The sequence below is a fragment of the Tamandua tetradactyla genome, chromosome 4 (assembly GCF_023851605.1).
Source record: "Tamandua tetradactyla isolate mTamTet1 chromosome 4, mTamTet1.pri, whole genome shotgun sequence".
NCBI lineage: Eukaryota > Metazoa > Chordata > Mammalia > Pilosa > Myrmecophagidae > Tamandua > Tamandua tetradactyla.
The window spans coordinates 89,705,354-89,724,227 of NC_135330.1; the positions used below are offsets into that span (position 1 = coordinate 89,705,354).

The following is an 18,874-nucleotide window of genomic DNA, read 5'->3' on the forward strand; positions in this document are numbered from 1 at the left end:
AAAACTGCCAACCAAGACTCCTATATCCAGCAAAATTATCCTTCAAAAATGAGGGAGAAATTAAAACATTCTCAGACAAAAAGTCACTGAAAGAATTTGTGACCAAGAGACCAGCTCTGCAAGAAATACTAAAGGAAGCACTAGAGTCAGATACAAAAAGACAGAAGAGAGAGATATGGAAAAGAGTGTAGAAAGAAGGAAAATCAGATATGATATATATAATACAAAAGGCAAAATGTTAGAGGAAAATATTATCCAAACAGTAATAACACTAAATGTCAATGGACTGAATTCCCCAATCAAAAGACATAGATTGGCAGAATGGATTAAAAAACAGGATCCTTCTACATGCTGTCTACAGGAAACACATCTTAGACCCAAAGATAAACATAGGTTGAAAGTGAAAGGTTGGGAAAAGATATTTCATGCAAATAACAACCAGAAAAGAGCAGGAGTGGCTATACTAATATCCAACAAACTAGACTTCAAATGTAAAACAGTTAAAAGAGACAAAGAAGGACACTACATACTAATAAAAGGAACAATTAAACAAGAAGACATAACAATCATAAATATTTACGCACCGAATCAGAATGCCCCAAAATACGTGAGGAATATACTGCAAACATTGAAAAGGGAAATAGACTCATATACCATAATAGTTGGAGACTTCAACTCACCACTCTCATCAATGGACAGAACATCTAGACAGAGGATCAACAAAGAAATAGAGAATCTGAATATTACTATAAATGAACTAGACTTAATAGACATTTATAGGACATTACATCCCACAACAGCAGGATACACCTTTTTCTCAAGTGCTCATGGATCATTCTCAAAGATAGACCATATGCTGGGTCACAAAGCAAGTCTTAACAAATTTAAAAGATTGAAATCTTACACAACACTTTCTCGGACCATAAAGGAATGATGTTGGAAATCAATAATAGGCAGAGTGCCAGAAAATTCACAAATACGTGGAGGCTCAACAAACACTCCTAAACAACGACTGGGTCAAAGAAGAAATTGCAAGGGAAATTAGCAAATACCTCGAGGCGAATGAAAATGAAAACACAACATATCAAAACTTATGGGACGCAGCAAAGGCAGTGCTAAGAGGGAAATTTATTGCTCTAAATGCCTATATCAGAAAGAAGAAAAGGCAAAAATTCAGGAATTAACTATCCATTTGGAAGAACTGGAGAAAGAACAGCAAGCTAACCCCAAAGCAAGCAAAAGGAAAGAAATAACAAAGATTAGAGCACAAATAAATGAAATTGAAAACCTGAAAACAATAGAGAATATCAATAAGGCCAGAAGTTGGTTCCATGAGAAAATCAATAAGATTGATGGGCCCTTAGCAAGATTGACAAAAAGAAGAGAGAGGATGCAAATAAATAAGATCAGAAATGGAAGAGGAGACATAACTACTGACCTCACAGAAATAAAGGAGGTAATAACAGGATACTATGAACAACTTTACGCTAATAAATACAACAATTTAGAGGAAATGGACGGGTTCCTGGAAAGACATGAACAACCAACTTTGACTCAAGAAGACATAGATGACCTCAACAAACCAATCACAAGTAAAGAAATTGAATTAGTCATTCAAAAGCTTCCTAAAAAGAAAAGTCCAGGACCAGATGGCTTCACATGTGAATTCTACCAAACGTTCCAGAAAGAATTAGTACCAATTCTCTTCAAACTCTTCAAAAAAATCGAAGTGGAGGGAAAACTACCCAGTTCATTCTATGAAGCCAACATCACCCTCATACCAAAACCAGGCAAAGATATTACAAAAAAAGAAAACTACAGACCAATCTCTCTAATGAATACAGATGCAAAAATCCTCAATAAAATTCTAGCAAATCGTATCCAACAACACATTAAAAGAATTATACATCATGACCAAGTAGGATTCATCCCAGGTATGCAAGGATGGTTCAACATAAGAAAATCAATTAATGTAATACACCATATCAACAAATCAAAGCAGAAAAATCACATGATCATCTCAATTGATGCAGAGAAGGCATTCGACAAGATTCAACATCCTTTCCTGTTGAAAACACTTCAAAAGATAGGAATACAAGGGAACTTCCTTAAAATGATAGAGGGAATATATGAAAAACCCGCAGCTAATATCATCCTCAATGGGGAAAAATTGAAAACTTTCCCCTAAGATCAGGAACAAGACAAGGATGTCCACTATCACCACTATTATTCAACATTGTGTTGGAGGTTCTAGCCAGAGACAAGAAAAAGAAATACAAGGCATCAAAATTGGAAAGGAAGAAGTAAAACTATCACTGTTTGCAGACGATATGATACTATACGTCGAAAACCGGAAAAATCCACAACAAAACTACTAGAGCTAATAAATGAGTACAGCAAAGTAGCAGGTTACAAGATCAACATTCAAAAATCTGTAGCATTTCTATACACTAGTAATGAACAAGCGGAGGGGGAAATCAAGAAACGAATCCCATTTACAATTGCAACTAAAAGAATAAAATACCTAGGAATAAATTTAACTAAAGAGACAAAAAACCTATATAAAGAAAACTACAAAAAACTGCTAAAAGAAATCACAGAAGACCTAAATAGATGGAAGGGCATACCGTGTTCATGGATTGGAAGACTAAATATAGTTAAGATGTCAATCCTACCTAAATTGATTTACAGATTCAATGCAATACCAATCAAAATCCCAACAACTTATTTTTCAGAAATAGAAAAACCAATAAGCAAATTTATCTGGAAGGGCAGGGTGCCCCGAATTGCTAAAAACATCTTGAGGAAAAAAAACGAAGCTGGAGGTCTCACGCTGCCTGACTTTAAGGCATATTATGAAGCCACAGTGGTCAAAACAGCATGGTATTGGCATAAAGATAGATATATTGACCAATGGAATCGAATAGAGTGCTCAGATATAGACCCTCTCATCTATGGACATTTGATCTTTGATAAGGCAGTCAAGCCAACTCACCTGGGACAGAGCAGTCTCTTCAATAAATGGTGCCTAGAGAACTGGATATCCATATGCAAAAGAATGAAAGAAGACCCATCTCTCACACCCTATACAAAAGTTAACTCAAAATGGATCAAAGATCTAAACATTAGGTCTAAAACCATAAAACAGTTAGAGGAAAATGTTGGGAGATATCTTATGGATCTTACAACTGGAGGCGGTTTTATGGACCTTAAACCTAAAGCAAGAGCACTGAAGAAGGAAATAAATAAATGGGAACTCCTCAAAATTAAACACTTTTGTGCATCAAAGAACTTCATCAAGAAAGTAGAAAGACAGCCTTCACAATGGGAGACAATATTTGGAAATGATATATCAGATAAAGGTCTAGTATCCAGAATTTATAAAGAGATTGTTCATCTCAACAACAAAAAGACAGCCAACCCAATTACAAAATGGGAAAAAGACTTGAACAGACACCTCTCAGAAGAGGAAATACGGATGGCCAAGAGGCACATGAAGAGATGCTCAATGTCCCTGGCCATTAGAGAAATGCAAATCAAAACCACAATGAGATATCATCTCACACCCACCAGAATGGCCATTATCAACAAAACAGAAAATGACAAGTGCTGGAGAGGATGCGGAGAAAGAGGCACACTTATCCACTGTTGGTGGGAATGTCAAAGGGTGCAACCACTGTGGAAGGCAGTTTGGCGGTTCCTCAAAAAGCTGAATATACAATTGCCATATGACCCAGCAATACCATTGCTAGGTATCTACTCAAAGGACTTAAGGGCAAAGACACAAACGAACATTTGCACACCAATGTTTATAGCAGCATTATTTACAATTGCAAAGAGATGGAAACAGCCAAAATCTCCATCAACAGAAGAGTGGCTAAACAAACTGTGGTATATACATACGATGGAATATTATGCAGCTTTAAGACAAGATAAACTTATGAACCATGTAATAACATGGATGGACCTAGAGAATATTATGCTGAGTGAATCCAGCCAAAAACTAAAGAACAAATACTGTATGGTCCCACTGATGTGAGTGGACATTCGAGAATAAACTTGAAATATGTCATTGGTAACAGAGTTCAGCAGGAGTTAGAAACAGGGTAAGACAATGGGTAATTGAAGCTGAAGGGATACAGACTGTGCAACAGGACTAGATACAAAAACTCAAAAATGGACAGCACAATAATACCTAATTGTAAAGTAATCATGTTAAAACACTGAATGAAGCTGCATCTGAGCTATAGGTTTTTGTTTTGTTTTGTGTTGTTTTGTTTTGATTTTACTATTATTACTTTTATTTTTTTCTCTATATTAACATTCTATATCTTTTTCGGTTATGTTGCTAGTTCTTCTAAACCAATGCAAATGTACTAAGAAATGATGATCATGCATCTATGTGATGATGTTAAGAATTAATGATTGCATGTGTAGAATGGTATGATCTCTAAATGTTGGGTTAATTTCTTTTTTTCCGTTAATTAAAAAAACAAAAAAAAAAGAGAAGGGATAATTGGAGATGAAGGGATACAGACTGTACAACGGGACTGGATATAAAAACTCAGAAATGGACAGCATAATACTACCCAATTGTAATGCAATTATGTTAAAACACTGAATGAAGCTGCATGTGAGGTATAGGTTTTTTGTTTTTGTTTTTTTTTTTTTTTTGTTTTGTTTTTGTTTTTTTCTTTCTATTATTGTTTTAATTCTATTCTGTTGTCTTTTTGTTTCTTTTTCTGAATCGATGCAAATGTACTAAGAAATGATGAATATGCAACTATGTGATGTTATTGAGAATTGCTGATTGTACATGTAGATTGGAATGATTTCTAATTGTTTTGTTAATTCTTTTTTTAATTAATAAAAAAAAATGCTGAAAAAAAAAAAAAAGAAAAGAAAACAGAAAAAATTATACATACTATACCCTAATCCTTCCCTTTCATTGATCACTAGCATTTCCAACTAAATTTATTTTAACACTTGTTCCCCCTTTAATTGATTTTTTTCCATATCTTCCACCTGTCTGTTGACAAGGCAGATAGAAGAAGCATCAGACATAAGTTTTTCACAATGACACAATCCCATTTTGAAAGCTATACCATTATGCAATCATCTTCAAGAAATATGGCTACTGGAACACAGCTCTACATTTTCAGGTACTTCTCTCCAGCTTCTCCATTACCTCCTGCCAGTCATCATCTTTTGTTGCTAACAGTGGCCTCACCTCTGTTGACCAACTCAATAGACTGTGGAACAGAGATTACCATGGCTCTATGCAAAATGCTCCAGAGATATTTGCACTTCCAATGAGTTCTGTTATTTAAAGAATTCAGAATAGAATTGTTTTTTTTTCCCTATTTGATAGGTTCCTAAATTGAATCTATCTCTATTTAAATATTCTTGACACATATCCTTTTATGTTTCATTAAATATTTGATATTGTGCAATCATTTCTACATCCATTTTTCAAGCTCATAGTTGCATAATTTATGGATTGTTTTGGAATATATTTTCCAAATTGTTAAGATATTTTGGATAATGGTTCATATGGTGTTGAGGTGAAGACAAGAAATACCACATGAAAAACACCATGGATCAATACTTTATCATGTACTTATACATTTGAGACAATCTCAAATTACTGGAAAATGCCAAACTGGGAGAGACTATTAAGTATTATGAATAAGAAGATTCAATTCAAAAGCCATTTTACAAATACCTTTATCAAGCAAGAAAGTGTTTAGTATTGGATCACAACTGTGGAATAAAGACACGATAATATTATAGCACTGCATCCATACAAAATCTGCTTTACTTATTGAAAAGTGGACTGTACATACTTATCCTTGGACACATAATATCCTTTCCTTTTCTGATACTTTTACTGAGATATATGCAGGCAGCTTATAATCTGTAAAGTATATAATTAATTGTTCACAATATCATCACGTAGCTGTATAATCATCATCATAATAGTTTTTAGAATATTTGTATCACTCCTGAAAAATTAATAAGAAGACAAAAGAAAAAATGCAAATACCCCACAGCCCTTATCCCTCCCTCTCATTGACCACTAGTATTGCAATCTATAGTCTTTTTAACCCCTTAACCTCCCCCGCTATTTATTTTTTACCTCACTTTTCTGCTTATCTGTCCATTCCATGGCTAAAAGAAGCATCAGACAAAAGATTTTCACATTCACACAATCATGTGGTAAACACTATATAGTTATATAATCATCTTCAAAAATCAAAGCTACTGGAATATAGTTCAACAGTTTCAGATACTTCCTTCTAGGTACTCCAACACACCATAAACTAAAACGGGATATCTATATAAAGTATGAGAATAACTTACAGAATAATATCTTGAGTCTGTTTGAATTCTCTCAGCTCTTGAAACTTTTTTTTTCTCATTTCTCTCTTTCCCCTCTTGGTCAAGAAAGCTTTTTCAATCCCATGATGCCAGGCCTTGGTGAATCCCAGTTGTGTCCCACATTGCTAGGGAGATTAACACTGCTGGAGTCAAGCCCCATGTAGGGATGAGGGCCATGAGTTCACCTGCTGAGTTGGCTTAGAGAGGGAGGGTACATTTGAGCAACAAAAGAGGTTTTCTGGGGGTAATACTTAGAATATGTTTCATAGCAGTGAGCCCCAAGATGGAAGGTTCAGTCTATTGAATTCATTGCCCCACTTGTTGTGAGAATATCAGGAATACACCTGGGGAAGTTTTATAGTTCATCCTTCCTTCCAAGTCCCACAAGGAGAATTTGGAAATACTACTATATCCTCTCTCCAAATTACTCTAGAATATATTGGGACATCACAGTAACATGTATAAAGTGATCAGATCTCACTCTTTGCTCAAAATTCCACATAATTATGGGGTTCACACAAACTGACCATACAAGTTACATTAGATAATGCACTATGAAAAATATAATTTTGAGCAAAATAATCTTCTCTTCTTTTGGTCTTACTTTGAAGTTGAAGCTTCAAAATATAGACCATATAACCCTTTGCCCTGTAATGTGATTTACCTCAGCTCTACCCAGATCAGCTTCATTCACACCTCTAGTTAAATTCTGATCACTTTTTCAACTTTTTAAAAACAGTTTCTATAAACTATGCTGACATTTATAGCTTCAGAGCTTAATTCTGAGCCTCAGGTATCATGCAAATACTTAAAATTCCAGAGAATGACCAGGTTATACACTAACAGCTCAGTATCTCAGAATTAAAGGAAAAAAGTTATAACTCAGGAATAGATGTGACTATTGATAGACCTTACAACCTGGGAATCTTTAAATAGGCCTCAACTTGATAATGCACACTTTCAAATTCAATTCTCCAAGTTTGTGCATTGCAGCTTGTCCATATGCGTGAGGCATTATAGTACTTTGTTTCTGACATTTCATTCAACATATAGTCTTCAAGATTCATTTACCTAGCCATATGCATCACAATGTCATATCTTCTTGCAGCTGCTCAGTAACCCAATGTACATGTACTTCACAGTTTCCCCTTCTTTCCCTCATTGTTATGCCCTTATGCCACCTCCATCTATTGTAAAGCACCAACACTGCTGCCATAAACATCCATGTGCAAATGTCTCTTTATTTCCCCACTCTCAGTTCTTCCAAGTATACACCTTGCAAAAAATTTACAGGATCATATGGAAACTTTACCTCTAGCCTCCTGTGGAAACACCACATTGCCGTCCAGAAGGGATGCACCACTCTGCTTCCCAACCAATAGTGAATCAGTACAATTCTTCCTTCAGCACTTGCATCTCTCTGTTAATTTTTAAACAGTTGTATTTGCACACCATACATTTCATCCTAAGTAAAAAATCAAAGGTTCCCAGTAGAGTCACATATTCATGCCTTTGCCACCACCATCTACATGAAGACATTTCCTTTTCATCCACAAAGAATCCCATACCACTCCCTTATATACCATGCTTATAGACATTTAGATTTGGCATGTTGCCTTTGTTATATTCAATGGAAGCATATTACAATGTTACAACTAACTTTATACCATCACTTGCATTTATTGTATTTTTTATGTGTACCATCCCATTTTCAATACCTTGCAATGTTGACATAAAATTTTTCTCCCTCACGCAAAAACATTCTCATATTTTTACTTTGAATCAAATATTTTTTAATCCTAGGCATTCCTAGGTTATACCATCTCAGTTATATCATCTATTTTCCCTTCTGGTTTTATACATGTCCCCAGGGCTTCTCCCTCAAATATACTCACATTCAACTTCTTTCAGTGTATTTATACAATTGTGCTACCATCAGAAAATATTGAGCTATCTGTTCATAAATCGTTACAATAGGTCATTTTGCACATTCTGTGGTGCCTAATCTCTACCCTGTTTCTATCATCTAAAAACCTGTGCTCCTAACCTTAACTCTCAAAGTTCACTTGTAAATATTAGTTAATATTAGTGACACTGCACAGTATTTGTCCATTTGTTTTTGACTAATTTCACTTAGATAATGACATCCAGGTTGTTCTAGTTCACTAGCTGCCAGAATGCAACACATCAGAGATGGATTGGCTTTTAATAAAAGGGGATTTATTTTGTTAGTTCTTCAGAGGAAAGGCAGTAACTTTCAACTGAGTTTCTTTCTTATGTGGGAAGGCACAGGATGGTCTCTGATAGCCTTCTTTCCAGGCCTCTGGGTTCAAACAACTTTTGCTGGGGTGATTTCTTTCTGCATCTCCAAAGGCCTGGGCTGAGCTACGAGTGCTGAGATGAAGTATGCTGAGCTGCTTGGGCTGTGCTACGTTGAGCTCTCTCATTTAAGCACCAGCCAGTTAAGTCAAATGTCATTCATTGCAACAGGCAAACCTCCTAGCTGATTGCAGATGTAGTGAACAACAGATGAGGTTCACATGCCACTGGCTCAGGTTCAAAGTAACAGAAATAGGTGCCTTCACCTGGTCAAGTTGAAAACTGATTCTAACTACCACACAGGTTCATCCATGTTGTTACATGCTTCATGGCTGTATTATGTCTTACAGAAGTGTAGTATTCCATCATATGTATACACAGCTTGTTTAACCTCTCATCCATTGATGGAAATTGGGGCTGTTTCCATCTTTTGGCAATTGTGAATAATGCTGCTATAAACATCAGTGATCAAAAGGCAGCTTGTGCTCTTGCTATGTTTCTTTGAATAAATACCTAGTTATGGGATTGCTGGATCATATTTCAGTTCTATACTTAGCTTCCTGAGGAACCATCAAATGCCTTCCAGAGTGGTTGTACCAGTCTACATTCCCACCAACAATGAATGTGTGCTTCTATTTCTACATCCTCTCCAGCACTTGTTGTTTTCTATTTTTGATAATGGCCATTCTAGTGGGCGTGAGATTACATTTTATTGTGGTTTTGATTTGCATTTCCCTAGTAGTCAGTGAAGTTGAGCATTTTTTCATATACTTTTTAGACATTCATATCCCTCTTTTGAAAAGTGTCTATTTGTTCTAGTTTGCTAGCTGCCGGAATGCAACACACCAGAGATGGATTGGCTTCTAATAAAAGGGGATTTATTTTGTTGGTTCTTCAGAGGAAAGGCAGCTAACTTTCCACTGAGGCTCTTTCTTATGTGGAAGGCACAGGATGGTCTCTGCTGGTCTTCTCTCCAGGCCCCTGGGTTCCAACAACTTTCCCCGGGGTGATTTCTTTCTCCATCTCCAAGGGCCCGGGCTGAGCTGCAAGTGCTGAGATGAGGAATGCCAAGCTGCTAGACTGTGCTACATTGCGTTCTCTCATTTAAGCACAAGCCAATTAAGTTAAACGTCACTCATTGCAGCAGACACGCCTCCTAGCCGACTGCAGATGTAATTAGCAACAGATGAGATGCACCTACCATTGGCTCATGTCCACAGCAACAGAACTAGGTGCTTTCACCTGGCCAAGTTGACAACTGAATCTAACTACCACATGTCCACCCCTTGTCAACTTGGCAGCTACTCACATCACCTTAAACAGGTGCAAAATATTCTCTTCTGGCTGTGGACCTGTGAATCTCAAAATAAGTCCCGTGCCAATATGCAAAGAAGGATAGTCAAAGGATACAGATTTTCATTTCCATAGGGAGAAATTGGAAGGAAGATCTGCAGGGAAACACCATTGGATTTCCAAGTCTGAAAGTCAATTATCCTTCGGCTGTAGAAAGCGGCAGTCCCACCCCTTCCAAGGGCCTATGCAGTGGCCGGCCTCTTTCCAAATCAACCTCGGGGAACATCGAGGAGACCACCTCTGGGCTCCACTCTCTCCAGGCATCAGGGCCACCCCTGGGCTCTCTGCCATTTCTGGGGCGCACGCTCAACCCCTCCACATGGTGGCAGCCAGGCTCTCCCAGTCCCCCAAGGAGCGTGCTACGCCTTTTCCAAGGCCCGAGGCTGCACAACTATTCCACTGCAATGAGAGGGGAGACTCATCCTCGCCCTTCAGGGTAAACTCACCCTCTCCACACATACAGGTGGGTCCACTCTCCTGGCCGAGGTTTCTTGGCTTCAGACCCGAACTTCCATGGTTCTCACTCTGCAAACTCCAATCTCTCCCTTTTGTGTCCTCCTTTGTCAAGATTGGCGGTGGTTTCATTTACACCAACAGTCTCTTCAAGCCCTCCAGGACTTCTCCATCAATCTCTTCACAGTTCCTCCAAAGTCTTCCCCTTAGCCATCCAAAACACAGTTCCAACAGATCTGGCATTTGCAAACCGCAGCAGCACCCCACTCTCCAGTACCAACTCTGTTCTAGTTTGCTAGCTGCCGGAATGCAACACACCAGAGATGGATTGGCTTCTAATAAAGGGGATTTATTTTGTTGGTTCTTCAGAGGAAAGGCAGCTAACTTTCCACTGAGGCTCTTTCTTATGTGGAAGGCACAGGATGGTCTCTGCTGGTCTTCTCTCCAGGCCCTGGGTTCCAACAACTTTCCCGGGGTGATTTCTTTCTCCATCTCCAAGGGCCGGGCTGAGCTGCAAGTGCTGAGATGAGGAATGCCAAGCTGCTAGACTGTGCTACATTGCGTTCTCTCATTTAAGCACAAGCCAATTAAGTTAAACGTCACTCATTGCAGCAGACACGCCTCCTAGCCGACTGCAGATGTAATTAGCAACAGATGAGATGCACCTACCATTGGCTCATGTCCACAGCAACAGAACTAGGTGCTTTCACCTGGCCAAGTTGACAACTGAATCTAACTACCACACTATTCATATATTTTGCTCATTTTTAATTAGTTGTTTGACTTTTTGCTGTTGTATTATAGAACTTCTTTCGCTGTTCTCTGGGGTGATGGTGGGGAAAATGGTAAGAAATCACCACCATAACATCCTGGGGTGGAAATACCAAGTAGGTTAACACCTTCATTGAGGCATGTTGGAGAGAGTGGACCCCATAGCTGAACAATCAGAATTTCCCCCCAACTGAAAAACCACAAAGGAAACAGAGAGAGCAACCAGGGGAAGACAAATATTGGGAACACCCAACCCACTTGTCAATGTAGTTTTGGTAACTACATTTGGTAAAGTAAGTAAGACATAATTTAATGGAACTCCTATGGAAGAATACCAACACTACTGGGCAAAAGGAGGATCCTTACAATTTCATATTTAAGACCCTTGTAAAAGTAATAAAAAATTATGAGTCAGAGAGCAAAAAAGATTGAAAAATTTAGACACCCACATTCTCATGCTCTGAGTCAAGGAAGAAGGGAAGTGGTTCTTCATAAATCCTCCCTGAGCCCAGACCAATACAGTGAAGAAGAAAATTCCAACTGTGAGCATAATGTGTCAGATTGGCAAGTAAATCTCTCTCACCTGTACCCTGATCTTATTCCCTTGAAATATCATTAAAAGTATGGCCAAAGTCTCTGGTTCCATGTCAGCCATATGTTAATATTTAGGTGAAAGAGGAAAAGGAGATTCAACCTTAATGAGTCTAATAGATGCAGAAAGTGGCAATAATCTAGAGGCAACTCAAAGGCAATGAAAACCTAGTAACATAGGGGTTTTAAAACAGATTCACTGACATATAGGTACAGATACAAGTGGCCTGGGCAGGTAGATCATTGGGCCTCTCATCCTATCCAGAGTATCCCACCAGATCCTGGCCATAGATAAAACTCTCGCAAGTTCCATTGACTTATACTTCCATGTTCATGTCCTATGAGACTTTTTTTTTGGCTTTCCAGAGCATATTATGTCAGAAAGCAACTTTGAACTTGGGGCCCAAACTACACATCAATGGCGAAAATTATGGGGCATCCAATGGACTTTCTGTTCTGTATAATACCCTGAAGCCATGGGAAGGATTGGACATTTTAATGAGCAAGTAATATACAGGTTAAAGCAGTTTACGGATGGGAGAAATGTAACATCAATCTGGATTAAATTGGAAAGGAAGCTTATGAAAACTTTGAATCTGTTGTGTACACCAGAAAATCCATGCCCTTGAATTCTCATTCAATATCGCTGCATGGAAAGGTTTTGATTATCCATCATGATGTGATCCACCCAATTGTGAATGGTAAATTTTGATGATATGGTTTCCATGGAGATCTGTCTCCACCCATTCAGGGTGGGGTTTGCTTGCTAGAGCCCTTTAAGTATGAATCATTTTGGAAAAAGTTTCGGTGCCTGCTCAGTCAGAGACCTCTGGAGATGAAGAAGGAAAATGTCCCTAGGGAAACTTCATGGAACAAAAAGAGTGGAGAGAAAGCTAGCAGACATCACCATGTTTGCCATGTGCCTTTCCTGTTGAGAGAGAAACCCTGAATATCCTTGGCCTCCTTCAACCAAAGTTTCTTTCCCTGGATGCCTTAGATTGGACTTTTCTATAGCCTTGCTTTAATTTGAATATTTTCACAGCCTTAGAACATATAAACTTGCAACTTAAAAAATTCTCCTTTTAAAATACCATTCCATTTCTGGTATATTGCATTCCAGCAACTTGCAAACTAAAACAGATTTTGGTATCAGAGAAATGAGGTGCTGCTGCAGTCTGCAAACACCAAGCATGTTGGAATGACTTTTTAAATGGATAAGGGGAAGATTCTGGAAGAGTTATTAGGAGTTGATAGAGAAGACCTAGAATGTTTTGGAGAGACTGTTGGTAGAAATGTGAACTCTAAAGATACTTCTGATGAGGATATAGACAGAAATTAGATATCTATAAATTGTAAACTGGAAGAAAAGTGATCCTTGTTTTAAAATGGCAGAAAAGCTGGTAAAATTGACTAGTGGTTTTGGCTGGAAGACAGATTTTAAACGCCATGAACCTGGATATTTAGCAAAAGAGCTTTTCTTAAGAAATGTGGAGAGTATAGCCTGGTTTCTCCTTGAAGCTTATAGTGAAATGCAAGAGGAAAAATATGAATTGAGAACTGAACTCTAGGATAAAAAAGAAACCAGAAATTAATGTTCTGGAAAATTCTGAGCTTCCTGGAGGGGAGACTCTAAAGAATAGTGCCTTATGTGAGAATTTAAGCAAACATGGAACCAGTCAGCCATTTCAGGAAAAGCCATTATTGGAGATGTAGTAATCCAGAAAAGACTTGTGGGAAGTCCTTTTGTCTGACAGGCATGATCCAAACCTACTGAAGTAGGAAAAGCCAGCAGGAGTGTGATCTGTATAGATAGAACAACTGTGACTCTGGACTGAGAGGGACAGAAAGGGAACACACTGGAGTAAAACTAACTTCAGAGACAGAACTATGGAAGCTAAAGTCTAAATTCAAGAAACCTTGGACCAGGAGAGTAGACCCATCCAAGGACATGGAGAGGGTGAATTTGCCCCAAAGGCAAAGGGTGGGCCTTATTGCAGTGGAAGAGTTCATTCAAGGTGGGGTGGTTTACTGGAGTCCATTGAGCAGAACCATTTTGGAAGTAGCTTGAGAGCCCATGCAGCCAGAGACTTTTGTAGATATTGTTATAAAATAATAATTCTATCCTTTATGCAGTGATATCCAATATTTAATGAATATACTAGATTCTGCCTCATTCTTATTTTCCCACAGTCTTATCTACATTTTAAAGAATAATATCAATCTTGAAATCTCACATTCTAAAGCATTTTCAAATGCTTTCCTCTAAGAATTGCATATTATAAAGAAAATAATTTCTCATTGTAACCACCATTTATACAGATACACTTTATTTGTAAACAATTTGTGGGTGCAGAAATAACCACTGAAGGAGAATAAAACATCCAGCTACATAACCACTGTCATACTAGCAGTTAATGCATGAAAGAGACAGGAATAGTACTATATAATAAAAGAATTATGCCCTATTTAGCATACAGTGTTTATATATTAGGTTTTCATGTTGGACAGAATAAAATTTTAATTCTGCCTCTCACCAACACAAATGATGTAGATTGAATGAACAAAATAGGAAAAGTAAGAACTGTGATTATTTAGAGAAAGACAAAGGAGATTGTCTTCAGCAATTCAGTGTCAAAAAGGAGGTCTTATATGAGAAACATATTGATAAATTTAATAGTAGTAGAATTGTTAATTATTCTTTCTCAAAAGATATAAAAAAGTACAAAGCTCTATGTAAAAAACTGAGTGATGTGTATATTTATGTCACACATAGTGTAGATAGGAATTTAACCAGAGGATTTCCATATGAACTTTAGAGTATATTAAAACTTCAAATCACAGTCAGGGCAATCAGGGATATATATAAAAATATATTCTTTTCCTAGAGTATAATTTTAAGTATATGACAATATAAAACATTAATGAGTAATCTGAGCAGCGAGAACTCTCAGGTGTTACTGAGATGAGAATTAATTGGTACCGCCAGTTTAGAAAATAGTGTGGCATTTTTTCAATATGCTTCAGGTATGATATACTTTAGTAAGCTCCCAATTCTCATTTAGACTTAGTTTTAAATCATGATTAAATCTGTAGTGTATAGCTTCAGTTCTTCACTCTGGAACTAAAAGTTTATTGTACAACTTTAACCAAGTGCGAAGAGAAAATAGTTTATGCAAAGGTAATCAAGCTCTGAAACAATGCTCAACCATCCTTTGTCTTTTATTTTTTTAAGTTACTCCCTGGTAAACTTTATATTACAGTCATAGCAGAGCAGAATCTCTTCTAGGGAGGAGAAGTAAAGTATTAAGAATAAAACAACTGACTTAAAAACATCTATAAAATTGAAATTGGTTCAATTTCCAGTGCTTACCCATGCCAAAAAAAAATTTGAAATTACTATAGCCAATGTAAAATGCAAAAGTTTTTGTAAAAAGAGACCCACTTTTATTATTATGGCTACTTCCAATTTATATTACTTAATCATTGAAACAGGAAGTTGGCTACATAGAGGGAAGTGGGAAATATTACAACTAGATATTCTAATTAACCCTTTTAAAATTGAGTCATACCATCAATAATTATTGACAATGGTTATAATTTTATATTCTCCTCTAAAAGAGACAATGTGCATTGTGGTTTGCTTCTGGAAGAAGCTATTGATGGTTCTAAACTTCTTAATTTTTTTTAACTTTTCTCATTAATTAAAAAAAATTAACAAACAAAACATTAAGTATCATTCCATTCTACATATACATCAGTAATTCTTAATATCATCACATAGTTGCATATTCATTTCTAGAACATTTGCATCGATTTAGAAAAAGAAATAAAAAAACAACAGAAAAAGAAAGAAAAGGATAACAGAGAAAAAAAAATTATACATACCATACCCCTTACCCCTCGCTTTCATTTACCACTAGCATTTCAAACTAAATTTATTTTAACATTTGTTTCCCCTATTATTTATTTTTATTCCATATGTTCTACTCTTCTGTTGATATAGTAGCTAAAAGGAGCATCAGACACAAGGTTTTCACATTCACAGAGTCTCATTGTGAAATCTATATCATTGCTCAATCATCATCAAGAAACATGACTACTGGAACACAGCTCTACATTTTCAGGCAGTTCCCTCCAGCCTCTCTGCTACATCTTGAACAACAAGGTGATATCTATTTAATGCATAAGAATAACCTCCAGGATAACCTCTCAACTCTGCTTGGAATCTCTCAGCCATTGACAGTCTCATTTCACTCTCCCCCCTTTGGTCGAGAAGGTTCTCTGAATCCCTTGATGTTAATTCTCAGCTCATTCTAGGGTTTTTCTCAGTCCTTTGAGGCTGAGTCTCAGCTCATTCCAGGATCTCTGTCCCACGTTGTCAGGAACGTCTACATCCCTGGAAGTCATGTCCCATGCAGAGAGGGGGAGGGTGGTGAGACTACTCATCATGTTGGCTGGAGAGAGAGGCCACATTGAGCAACAAAAGAGGCTCTCTGGGGGTGACTCTTAGGCCTAAATTTTAAGTAGACTGATTTATCCTTTGTGGGGTTAAGTTTCATATGAACAACCCCCAAGACTGGGAGCTCAGCCTATAGTTTTGGTTGTCCACACTGCTTGTGAGAATATCAAGAATTCAACTTGGGGAAGTTGAATTTCTCCCCACTTGTATTAGTTAGGGTTCTCTAGAGAAACAGAATCAACAGGGAACACTTGCAAATATAAAATTTATGAAAGTGTCTCACGTGACCGTAGGAACGCAGAGTCCAAAATCCACAGGGCAGGCTGCGAAGCTGATGACTCCAATGGATGGCCTGGATGAACTCCACAGGAGAGGCTTACCAGCCAAAGCAGGAATGCAACCTGTCTCCTCTGAGTCCTCCTTAAAAGGCTTCCCATGATTGCATTTAGCATCACTAATTGCAGAAGACACTCCCCTTTGCTGATTACAAATGGAATCAGCTGTGGATGTAGCTAACGTGATCATGACCTAATCCTATGAAATGTCCTCATTGCAACAGACAGGCCAGCGCTTGCCCAATCAGATGAACAGGTACCACAACTTGGCCAAGTTGACACCTGTCCCTAACCATGACACCACTTTCACCATTCCCTGAATGGGGGCTGGCAAATACTTTCCAATCACTGATAAAATCACTCTGGGATTCATCGGGGCATCACTCTGAACAAACCAACAAAGTCTCATGTCCACCTGAGATTCCAAGAACTTATGACATTCAATCAAACTGTCACATGAGTTATATTAGGAAATGCTCTAGTCAAAATATAAATTTTGTAACAAATAAACATTTTTTGCTTTAGTCTCACACAGAAGGTGACATTTTAAAGTATCAATTATCATCTATTTTCAGCACCCTGCATAATGACATTCCTTTGTTCTTCCTCATGCCAAAACATTTTTAAAATGTGTACATTGTACATTTCACTATTATTATACACTCTAGGAATTCCTTGCTTATACCATCTCAATCTTTAACATCTATCTTTCTTCTGATTTCATTTATGTCCCCAGCCCCCTCCCTCTATCATTCTCACATGTAGCTTCATTCAGTGTTTTAATGTAATTACATTACAGTTAGATAATATTGTGCTGTCCATTTCTGAGTTTTTATATTCAGTCCTGTTGCACAATCTGTATTTCTTCAGCTCCAATTACCCAATATCTCACCCTATTTCTATCTCCTGATGGTCTCTGTTACCAAGGAAGTATTCCATGTTTATTCACTAATGTCAGTTCATATCAGTCAGACCATACAGGATTTGTCCTTTTGTTTCTGGCTAATCACACTCAGCATAATGTCCTTAAGGTCCATTCATGTCGTTATATACTTCGTAATTTTATTCTGTCTTACAGCTGCATAATATTCCATCTTATGTAAATTTCACAGTTTGTTTAGTCAGCTGTCTATTGATGGACATTTTGGCTGTTTCCATCTCTTGGTAATTGTTAATAATGCTGCTATAAGCATTGGTGTGTAAATGTCTATTTGTGTCCTTGGCCTTGTGTCCTTTGAGTAGAGACAGCATGTAGATGGGTCCTGTTTTTTAAGTCCATTCTGCCAGACTATGTCTTTTGATTGGAGAGTTTAATCCATTAACATACAGTGTTATTACTGCATGGGTAGTACTTTCTTCTACTATTTTGTCTTCTGGATTTTATATGCCATATCTAATTTTCCTTCTTTTTACCTTTACTCATAGTTTTCCTTTCTACACTCTTCTCCATACCTCTCTCTTCTGTCTTTGTATCTGTCTCTAGTGCTCCCTTTAGTATTTCTTGCAGATCTGGTCTCTTGGTCACAAATTCTCTCAGTAATTTTTTGTCTGAAAATGTTTGAATTTCTCCCTCATTTTTTGAAGGACAATTTTGCTGGATATAGAAGTCTTGGTTGGCAGTTTTTCTCTTTTAATAATTTAAATATATTATCCCACTGTCTACTTGCCTCCATGGTTTCTGCTGAAAGATCTGTGCATAGACTTATTGGGCTTCCCTTGTATGTGATGGATTACTTTTCTCTTGCTGCTTTCAAGATCCTCTCTTTTTCTTTGACCTCTGATATTCTGATTATTAAATGTCTTGGAGTATGTCTATTTGGATCTATTCTCTTTGGGGTACGCTGCACTTCTTGGATCTGTAATTTTAAGACTTTCATAAGAGTTGGGAAATTTTCAGTGATAATTTCCTCCATTAGTTTTTCTTCTCCTTTTCCCTTCTCTTCTCCTTCTGGGACACCCACAACACATATATTCATGCGCTCCATATTGTCTTTCAATTCCCTGAGTCCCTGCTCATATTTTTCCATTTTTTTCCTATAGTTTCTGTTTCTTGTTGGATTTCAGATGTTCCATCCTCCAGTTCAGAAATCCTATGTTCCATCTCTCAAAATCTACCATTGTAGGTTTCCATTGTTTTTTTCATCTCTCTACTGTGTCTTTCATTCCCATAAATTCTGTGATTTGTTTTTTTCAGACTTTCAGTTTTTTCTTT

The 18,874-nt window shown here is 37.3% G+C and overlaps 1 protein-coding gene across 1 annotated transcript in view; it reads right to left on the bottom strand.

Annotated features, from left to right (window-relative positions):
• LOC143681181 (uncharacterized) overlaps positions 1 to 18,874 on the bottom strand; it is a 278,825-nt gene that overhangs the window by 181,672 nt on the left and 78,279 nt on the right.